The sequence below is a fragment of the Oryctolagus cuniculus genome, chromosome 1 (assembly GCF_964237555.1).
Source record: "Oryctolagus cuniculus chromosome 1, mOryCun1.1, whole genome shotgun sequence".
NCBI lineage: Eukaryota > Metazoa > Chordata > Mammalia > Lagomorpha > Leporidae > Oryctolagus > Oryctolagus cuniculus.
The window spans coordinates 195,313,497-195,323,953 of NC_091432.1; the positions used below are offsets into that span (position 1 = coordinate 195,313,497).

At 36.3% G+C, this 10,457-nt stretch overlaps 1 pseudogene; it reads left to right on the forward strand.

Annotated features, from left to right (window-relative positions):
* Positions 1-3,506: 3,506 nt before the first annotated feature.
* Positions 3,507-3,656, forward strand: LOC127484930 (U2 spliceosomal RNA; annotated as a pseudogene).
* Positions 3,657-10,457: the final 6,801 nt, after the last annotated feature.

Sequence of the window (10,457 nt, forward strand, 5' to 3'; positions counted from 1 at the left end):
CTAGAGATTTAATTTAAAAAAAAAACAGAATTGCTACAAGATGTAGGAACAAATTTTAACAATCTACTAATACAGAGACTTTTCTATGCAAGAAACAAGCGTCAAAAGCTATAAATATATGACTGATGCTTTTATTTCCAAAAATGTTTCTTCATAAGCAAATATCAACAAACTAAAATACCCCAAAATTATTAAGAATATATTTATGAGAGTCAATTACCTATCATAATTATAAATGAAATAATTAAACTATATGGACTAAATTGATAAGAAAAATTTGTAAGAATAATGAGATATATTTCACTTATCAAACTGGCAAAAATAAAAAACTTTGCTAACATTCTGTTTCCTTGCATTCTGTTGACTACAGAAGGGAAGTTTATTCTTTCCATGCTCAGGAGGTGCCTCAAGTCCAGGAAATAACAAGAATGTTATTTTATTACAGAGGGAGAATAAATAATTTGGAATCAATGAGTATCATTTATCAGATTTCAAACACAAAGAAATGATCTGTAAAAAGGAATTTTGATGCAGAACTTGATGCCATACTAGCTGCCAATAATAATCATTATTCATTTTATTGGGTTTTAAAATAGTCTTTTATGTTAGAAGAATTGTGCTGAAATCTGGAAATTTGCTTTATAATATTCCAGCATGAAAATTAAGGAAGAAAAATTGAGAAAAGAAATTAATGGTGCTGAAACTAGAAAAGGGAACATGGAGGTTTTTGGTCCTGTTGTTCAAAATTTGTGCCTGTTTAAAACCAATATGGTATATGCATAATAATAATAATAACAACACAAATGCAAGGAATTTTGAAATCCTGAGCACATTGTACTAGAAAGAGGAACTAGAAACAAAAACAAAACTGATAGATAGCAAGGACATTAAAACAACTCATCATGCTATTTTCTACTATTACTATATCTAAATCAGATTGCCAGCATTGTGTCATAGTGGGTAAAGGCTCCACCTGCAGTGTTGGCATCCCAAATGGGTACTGGTTCAAGCCTCAGCTGCTCCACTTGCAACCCAGCTCTCTGCTATGGACTCAGAAAGCAGTAGAAGACGGCTCAAGACTTTGGGTCCCTGCACCCATGTTGATAAACACTCTTGTTCTGGGAGAACCAGAACAAGCTCCTGGCTTCAGATCAGAGTAGCTCCAGCCATTGTGGCCAATGGGGAATTAATCAACTCTCTCTCTCTCTACCTCTGCATCTCTGACCTTTGACTCTCAAATAAATAAATAAACACTAAAGTAAACAAGTAAATCAGATCATTTTCACTCAATTTTTCTTATATTCACAGAAACATTTAGCATAGCAATATTTTATATTGCACATGAATTACTTAATTCCCACTGCTGCCTGCATTCCCACTCACTTCCACTATATTTAAGCATAACTGATGCTTCAAGAAGATATTCTACAATTATAGTATGGCTTAACCTATCCCTTAGTATATCACCATGATTCTCTGGAGAATGACAATCACAATTTGAGAAACATAGCTCTACTGTAATGTCAACATGAAAATTCCTGAATTCAACTGTTTCTTATTGAAATGAGTCATAATCGGTCCGTTACCAAATTCCACATTTAACTGAAACGGGCATGGTTCCAGTTGTTTCTAAACGTCTTCTTTTAAGGGAGAAAATAAAAGTATTTTTGATCATTGTAAAATGTAATGTACTTCAGGAATTTGAACCAGCCTATTGAACAAAGAGATAATCTTTTTAAAAATCTAGGTGAGTATTTCTTCAATTAATATCTGCCAACGTTAGAGCACCTTCTAAATGCATAATTTAATTTCATGGGTTTATGCCTTTCTTGGAAGTGCAGCCTTGCATAGTTTGTAATTTTGATAATCAACTTCTTTTCAGAGTCAAAGGCTAAAATTTTGTGGAACTTTATCTGTTTTCTTATTGTTCTACCAGAGGGTAAGATATTGTAAAATTAAAACATTATAGTCTGTGGTAGCATGTGAAAATTTGTGTTTCAGGTGCCATTTTTACCCAAGTTTAAGACCTTATAGTGGACAACCCAGGGGAAAGAGTAATGCATATGCTCCCTATGAGTCCTTCAAAAATGCAGCCCTGCTGACATCCACAGTTCCACAATTCTGTGGGTTTGTGCCTCTCCATTGTCTTGCAGTTCTGAATGACTGTTTCTTCTCATTCTATATTCCAACCCCACATCTGAATTAAATTATCCATAGCACCACACATACACCCAAACACCTACAAATAGTTTTGCCCTTGAAGAGACAAAAATACACTGTTTTCCTCCCTGCATTGTTTGATCCTATTCTTCCAAGATCAAACCTCACCTTGCTTTTGTTTATTGTTTTAACCAACAGGGTCATTCTCAGATGATATAGTTTAGTTTTTCATGCTTTTAAACTTCATATAAATGTATGTATTCTTTTGTGGCTTCATTTTTGTATCCCACATTTTGTTCTTAAAACTCATTTGCATTGTTTTTGTACGTGATTCTCATGCATTCACTTTTATGAATTACTCCTCTACATAAATGCCATTGTGTGGAAAGTAACAAGTTAGTTATCTGGTTTACTATTGATGGACTTACCGTTGTTTTGAAGTTTTTATCTACTAAACAGAATGCTACCTCAAACATCTCTGTTCATGTTTCCTGGCATATGAGTGTTTTTAGGGTGTAGTCCCAGATTTAAAGGTGCTAAATTATGAGATACGTAGGTCATTTAAGTTACTAGAGAACACTAAACTGAATACCAAAGTTGTTGCGCTGATTTTCACGTTAGATAATAGTAGTATATGAAAATTCCTGTTGCTTTTCATTCTCATTAACACTTGGCATTGTCAGACATTTTTAATGTTTGACAGTCTGGTGACTATTTCAAGTTTGATATACTATTGAGGTTCAATACTTTTACCTATGTTTATTGACCACTTGGATTTCCTCTTTTGTGAAATGTCTTTTCAAATATCTGGCCTATTTTTCTATATTTTTTCTTTTTTTAAAATAGTGACTTACAAGCATTGTATATACAGTCTTTTATTGATAATATGCATTAAAAATGCTGTCTCCCACTCTTTGCTTTGTATTCTTTTATATCTTCTGATGAATAGAAACCTTGAATTAAATTATAGTATAACTGAATTTATCATTTCCCTTAATATAGAGACAATATTGTCTTGTCCAAGATACTTTTCTAATTTCTAGTTAATTAAGATACTCTTATATTGTCTTCCAAAATTCTTGTAATTTGACTTTCCTGTTTGGTCTATTTAAACCCATTTGTTGACATCTTTGTATGATGTCTAAAATCACTTTTCCATATAGACATCTTATTGTTCCAACATAATTTATTGAAAAACATTTTTGTGTAACACTTGAAGATTCATGTATGCATGGGTCTGTTTCTTGTTCTTTTCTTTTGCTTGTTCTTTTCTTTTTGCACTATTAGATTACTGTCTTAATTACCACGACTTCATAATCTTAAAAATGGTAAGAAAAGCCTGTTCAATCGCTTCTCAGCCTTTTGGCTAAGATCAAGTGTAGAAAAGCCTGTTCAAATATTCTAGGCTTTTTTTACCCTTTATGTGTCTATAACAACTTGAGGTATTATTCAGATTGTAATAAATTTATAATTTAATGTGGTACATTACAAACATGAATCTCAAATATTTATTTTTCTGATAGATTACTTTATAGAGAAATTGCTTTCTACTGAATCATATTTTCATAGACTGTTCATCAAAAGGTACATCAATGTTCTTCTATATATATTACAACTCTGGGTTTATCAAAATTATGATCTATAAAATGAACAGGTGGGATTTTACACAATTATGGTAATATTAGCACAATAGCAATATTTATCATGTATAGAATAAATTAGTTTTACATAAAAAGACTCTAGTAAAGTTTTCTTGGTTTTTGAATCTTTGAAAAGAATTTTTTTATGTTCCGAGTTCTACAGCATAAATTTAGTCCCATAAAATTGAGAATTTATGAGAATTCTTATTTTGAAAGTTCCTAAAAGCACTTCAGAGTTAAGTAATACAGAAGTCTACAACTTTCAATAATGTATTTCAACTGTTTTGAGAACAAGCTCATTATAGATGAAAATATAGATGGATAAGTATAGAGACATAAGAACAAAAATCAGAAATCACTCAATATAGTTTTACAAAAAGCTAACAACTCCTAAAACTACTATGAATGGAAATCTCTCCTTGGTTTTATATACAGCCACGTATCTTCTATATGTCTATAGAAGAATAGTTATTTCAAAAAACTGGTGCCAGAAGTCCTTTGACAGTTTAAAGGACAATGTATTTCACATTTTCAAACAGCAAGTAATTTCAATTCTGTGTAATTTCCTTTGGAGATAGTCAAAGAAAGACTATTCAATTTATTTTCTGAAATTAGAAACACCTTGAAGTCAAAATACAATAGTTAGCACGGATAAACAGAGATAAAACTCATTTAAGAATGTAGAAGCAAAATTTATATCTGAAGTACCAGAAAATGGATTTAAACAACATTTTAAAAGACTCATCTACTATAATCAAGTAGAGTACATCTCAGGGGTGACAGCATGGCTTGATATTAGGAAATTTAGAAACATACTGTAAAGTACCATCAAGTCAACCAGGAAAACAGGAGAAACATTGGTTACATAGTGGATTAAATATTAAATCAAAAAAATTAGAAAGACTATAGTGTATGAATCACTAACAACTCTTATGATTAGCTGTTTAAAAACCAAGAAACAATACACATATACACTTGCAATAACTCCCAGAGTACGGACTCTGGGAGATATAAAAAACAATTGTAGATTATAATAATTTTTCTATGTGCCAGTGAAACCAAGCACCTATACAGTGCCTGATGTAGGTTATTCAGCCCTAGTCTCTCAGTTCCTCTCCTTTAGCTTAAAGTGTCTTTGTCCAGCTTTGATGACTTCAAATCAACCTCTTACCACACTGAATTAAGGGAGTGGTATGAGAGGTCTAAGCGGCCCCACAGGATCCTAGATCACAAGACTCATGAGTTCAGTAACCTCCTTTATAGAAAATAACTTAATGGTAGGTTGGTTTTTTGTTTTTAAACAGGAACCCAGTCCCTGAACAAGCAATGTAACAGCCACCTGCATGTAGCTCCAGACTGGCTGCAGCTCATTCTACCATCACCAAAATTCCCAAATGAACATGATGGCCATGCTGTCAGTGACTAATCAAAGGACCGTGAACACTGTGGATCAATCAGAGGCCTGCACATGAACTGAACATGCACCTCCGAACCCCAACAACCATCCTGAGATTGCTTACCCTTAAACCCTGGGGAGCCCAAGAATTAAGCAATAGTTGTCTGGGCTCTTAGTTTTACAAAATAAATATCTACTTTCCTCCCCGACCCCAGTGTCAGGGATTGGCTCAATGCTCATGGGGTGAGAAGACCTGGGTTTTGGGGTTTTGCAGCATCAGAAATAAATTTATAATATACAACAAGACAATTACATGGATTAAAATGTTAAAATTTATAAAACCCCAAGTAATGATTTAAGAGGAAATGTGGGTCATCTAAAGAAATTCTATAGGGAAACCTACCATGTCCCTGAATTTTAAAGCTGCATAATTTAAGAATATTTCTTCAGAGCTGGCACTGTGGCATAACAGGTAAAGCTGCTGGCTGTGATGCTGGCATCCATATGGATTCTGGTTTGTGTCTCAGTTGCTCCACTTCTGATCCAGCTCCCTGCTAATGACCTGAGAAAAGCATCAGCAAATGGCCCAAGTGCTTGTGCCCTGCCACCCAAGCAGAAAACCCAGATGAAGCTTCTGGCTCCTGGCCTCAGCCTGGTCCAGTGCTGGCCTTTGCAGCCATCTGGGAAGTAAACCAGCAGATGGAAGATCTCTCTATTTCTACCTCTCTCTGAAACTTTGACTTTAAAATTAATAAGTAAATCTATAAAAAAGAATATTTATTCTTCAATTAACTATCATTTTTATTTAATATTAAAATTTCTTACTTTTTTTTAAAGGTTTTTTAAGCTTAGCATATGTCATGATGTGTGGGGGGGGGAATAAACATGGAAAAATAAAGCACTGAGTTTAAGAATTTAATTGAAGATATAAAAGGCTTCACTGGAAGGAGCATCAGCTTCAGCCAGTATCGAAGACACAGGTAAGTTAAAAGCCCATGACTCTATTTAGAGACAGGAAACTGTCACATTACACAGGATAATTTCTGACAGCCTCAGCTGTCTCCAGGAAACCAGAAGCATGTTCATTTGCTGGGCACAGGGTTATGGGAGAGAGAGGAAAGCGGAGACTGGAAGACTAAAAGCATCCAAATGTATGCTTCTCGCATTTCTCCTCTCACTCCACAAATCCCTGCCACCCATCTTCCCTTCCCTGAGAAGCAGGCTGAAATGACAAATGCACAAATGTGGAAATCCTACATAAACCCTCTGGGAAAATTAGATAAGCTATAAAACACAGATCTTTTTTTGACATTTGATACAAATGAAAGCAGCTTGGAAGGAAGATGTTGTAAGGAATAACACACAGCCCCTTTTTGAGAGCAGCTCAATACCCTGGAAAGGAAATTGTGAATAATCCTTGTCAGGATTATCCACTCCTTAAAGTGCAGTGATGGTTGCTGAAATAGAAAGAACAACCTGAGAAAAGCAATACACTAGGAAGCACTCTCATCTCATCAAGAAACACTTTGAGTAGCTCTGGTCCACGAACATGAATGGTGGAAACCATGTGCATGCAGAAACCTGGAGTGCGAGTGCGGTTGGATTATTCTCCCAAGGCAACAGATACACTCAGGACCCCAGTGGAAGACAGAGAAAGGAGAACAGACCTGCGATACTCTGTCTCTAAACTGGGGCACTGGAACAATGAACAGAAAGTCAGCCTGTTCTCTGGGAGGCTTCAAGAACTCTAAACAGTAATTAATGAAGACAAAGCTCCATGCTGGTGCTGATAGTCCCAACTCTTCTCCTTTTGCTATAGATTGCTGCACCCCACAGCAGGTAAGATGAACTTTTATAAAGCAGTCTGCACATATAGGGCAGCCAGGAAGATTATTTTAAGGTAAATATGGTGTGTGGAGATGACTAAACAAAAAATGAAAATGTTACATTCTGAGAGGAGTTAAATGCAGCAATAAAGTGATATGGGATTAGCATGGATCCATAATTTTGAATTATATGAACGCTACTAAATTAGAGATAAAAAGTGATGTGACAAAGTATGAAAAAATACTGATTTACAGAAGAAAATAAAGTTTAAAAAGATATATGGGATTATACCCAACTCAGAAGCCTCTGCACAGCAAAGGAAACAATAGATAGACTGAAGAGACATCTGACAGAATGGGAGAAAACATTTGTAAGCTACTTATCTGACAAAGGATTGCTGTCCAAAATTTATCAGCAACTCAAAAAATTCAACCAAAAGTAATACCAACCAATACAATTACAAAATGGGCAACGGACCTAAATGACAAATTCCTGAAAGAAGAAATACAAATGCTCAACAAATATATGAAAAAAATGTCCAATATCACTAACCATCAGGGAAATTCAAATCAAAACCACAATGAGGTATCATGTCACCCCAACTCAATTCACAATAGCTAAGATATGGAATCAACCAATGTCTATCAACTGATGACTGGATAAAGAAATTATGGTATGTATACACAATGAAGTACTATTCAGCTATATAAAAAAAGAAATTCTTTCATTTGCAACAAAATGGATACAATGGAAACTATTATACTTAGTGAAATTAGCCAATCCCAAAGAGACAGATTCCATATGTTTTCCATGATCTGTGGTAACTAATAGAGTACCCAAAATGTACTGTGTTGGAGTGAAATGGATGTGTTGATATTTGATGTTTGTTTACAGCCTTTGTCTCTTCTGTTGAAGAACAGTGTTTAGTTCTTCATACTATTTGTTGAACTCTTCACTTAAGTGTAGGGTTAACCGTCCGAGTATTAACTAAACTGAAAATAGGTCTTTATAAAAACTAAGAGTAGGGAAAGGGGAGACAGGAGGAAAAAGGGTTGGAGCATGGGTTGAAGGGAGGGTAGGGTGGACGTATCACTGTGTTCCTAAATCTATATATATGAAATACATGAAACTTATATAACTAAAATAAAAGTTTAAAAAAGAATGGCTGTTATAGAAAGAGTAATGAATGCTGGCAAGGATGTGGAGAAAGAGGAGCTCTCACAAACTGTTGATGGGAGGGGCCAGCGCTGTGGTGCAGTGGGTTAACACCCTGGCCTGAAGTGCCAGCATCCCATATGGGTGCGGGTTCTAGTCCCGGCTGCTCCACTTCCAATCCAGCTCTCTGTCATGGCCTGGGAAAGCAGTACAAGATAGCCCAAGTCCTTGGGCCCCGGCACCCGTGTGGGTGACCCAGAATAAGTTCCTGGCTCCTGTCTTCGGATCTGCACAGCTCCGGCTCTTGCGGCCAATTGGGGGAGTGAACCATCGGATGGAAGACTCCCCAATTGGCCGCAATGGCCAGAGCTATGCCAATCCAAAGCCAGGAGCCAGGAGCTTCCTCTGGGTCTTCTGATGCAGATGCAGGGGCCCTAGGACTTGGACCATCTTCTACTGCTTTCTGAGGCCTTAGCAGAGAGCTGGATTGGAAGTGGAGAAGCCGGGACTGGACGGGCACCCATATCGGATGCCGGCATTGCAGGCAGCAGTTTTACCTGCTACACCACGGTGCTAGCCCCAATATTTTCTTAATTCTAAGACATTTATGCACTAACATTCTGTTTTTGCATTATCCAACTTGATGATTCAATAACAGCTTTGGGGGAAAGAGACAATATATTTAAAATAGAGAAAAAATTTACTGAGAAAAACATTGAATATATCCTTATTATATTCTCTTGTTTGGTGTCACAAAGTTTGAGTCAAACCCTCCTTCACACATAGAGGCTAAAATTTTGAGATATTATAGCCATAGACAGCAATGTAAACATCACAAAGATGTGGATTTCCTTATTTCCTTATCAGGAGTTTGGCCTTTGATGGCCCTTTATGCACAGTGGTGCAGATTCAAGGGAAATCAAATAATACTGTGATTTCAATTTCATTTTCAAATATATTGAAAATTTATTCAACAATTTATTTTTATTTAAATAATAAGTGGCCCCCAGAGTGCCACAGGCCAAAGCCAGCAACCCAGAACCCAATCCAGGTGTCCCATAGGGATGACAACAGCCTGATTACCTGATTTCACCACTGCTACCTCCCAGAGTCCACACAAGCAGGAAACTGGAGTCTGAAGCCAGAGTGGGTATTAAACCCAGGAACTGTGAAATGGGATGCAATTCCTTTCACTGGTGTCTAGGCCACTAGGCTAAATGTCCTTCCTATGATGATGATGATGATTATTATTAATTACCAGTGCTGAATATTAAAAAGTTTGCCTTGCAATTGTGATAGAAGGTCTCTACAGATGATGTTTGGCATCTGAGTCATGGCTTTGAAGATTCCAAGATCTTATCTGAGGTGAGAGAATCCACCGTTTTTAATTGCATCACTGTGTGTTTAACATGGTTCAATATTTCACCTCTTTATAATATATTGGAACATACTTTTGGTGAGAGGTGGGAATGCATATTTAAGTCTCAAGTGCCAGATATGTTATGAATGAACATAACTGAAGAGATCATTAATCAAGAAGTTCCCCTTTCACACCCATGGGGTCCTTGCATGGACAGAGAATGACAACCATGCCTCAACTACCATGCTTGGTGGCTGCTGTGAAAGGAATGGGGAAGTTTTAAGAATGAAAACAGAGTTGCCTATGTAACAAAAATAAGTAAATCCAGGAGGTTAGGAAGAAAAAGTTACTACATATAATCACCTGATCAAAACTATCACAAAGGAGTCTGCCAGAACCAGAACATCACAACAGCCCCCACAAGCCTGTCCCAGAAGAACCACTCCAAAGACATCTGCCCAACAATTACCCATTCAGTTTAGATTAACATCACCTGGTTATTAATCCTTTGTAGCAGAAGTCGATGGCTTCAAAGCACCATTTTTGCCTTTAAAGACTCCCTTGCTTCAAGCTCCCTGAACATGCCAGTAGTTTCCTATGGCCTGCAAGTTTCCATTGCAATGCTCTGCTCTTCCCATTGCGACACACAGGTATTCCAAATTAACTATTATTCTTGAGATAGTCTCTCTCTCTCCCTCTTTCCCCCGGGGTGGTCTCTCCCTCTCTCTGTGTTGTTTGTTTTTATTTATGTTAACACTGACAAAAACCTTTTGACATCCATTGACACATTTGATTTCAGGAATTTAGACAAAACATTCACCTTTGAAGGACTTTCAGAAATACAGTGTAAATGTACTTTATATTAGTTTACGAAGCTACTATTATAATAGAGCATGTTTTTTCATTTAAGTGTGATTTA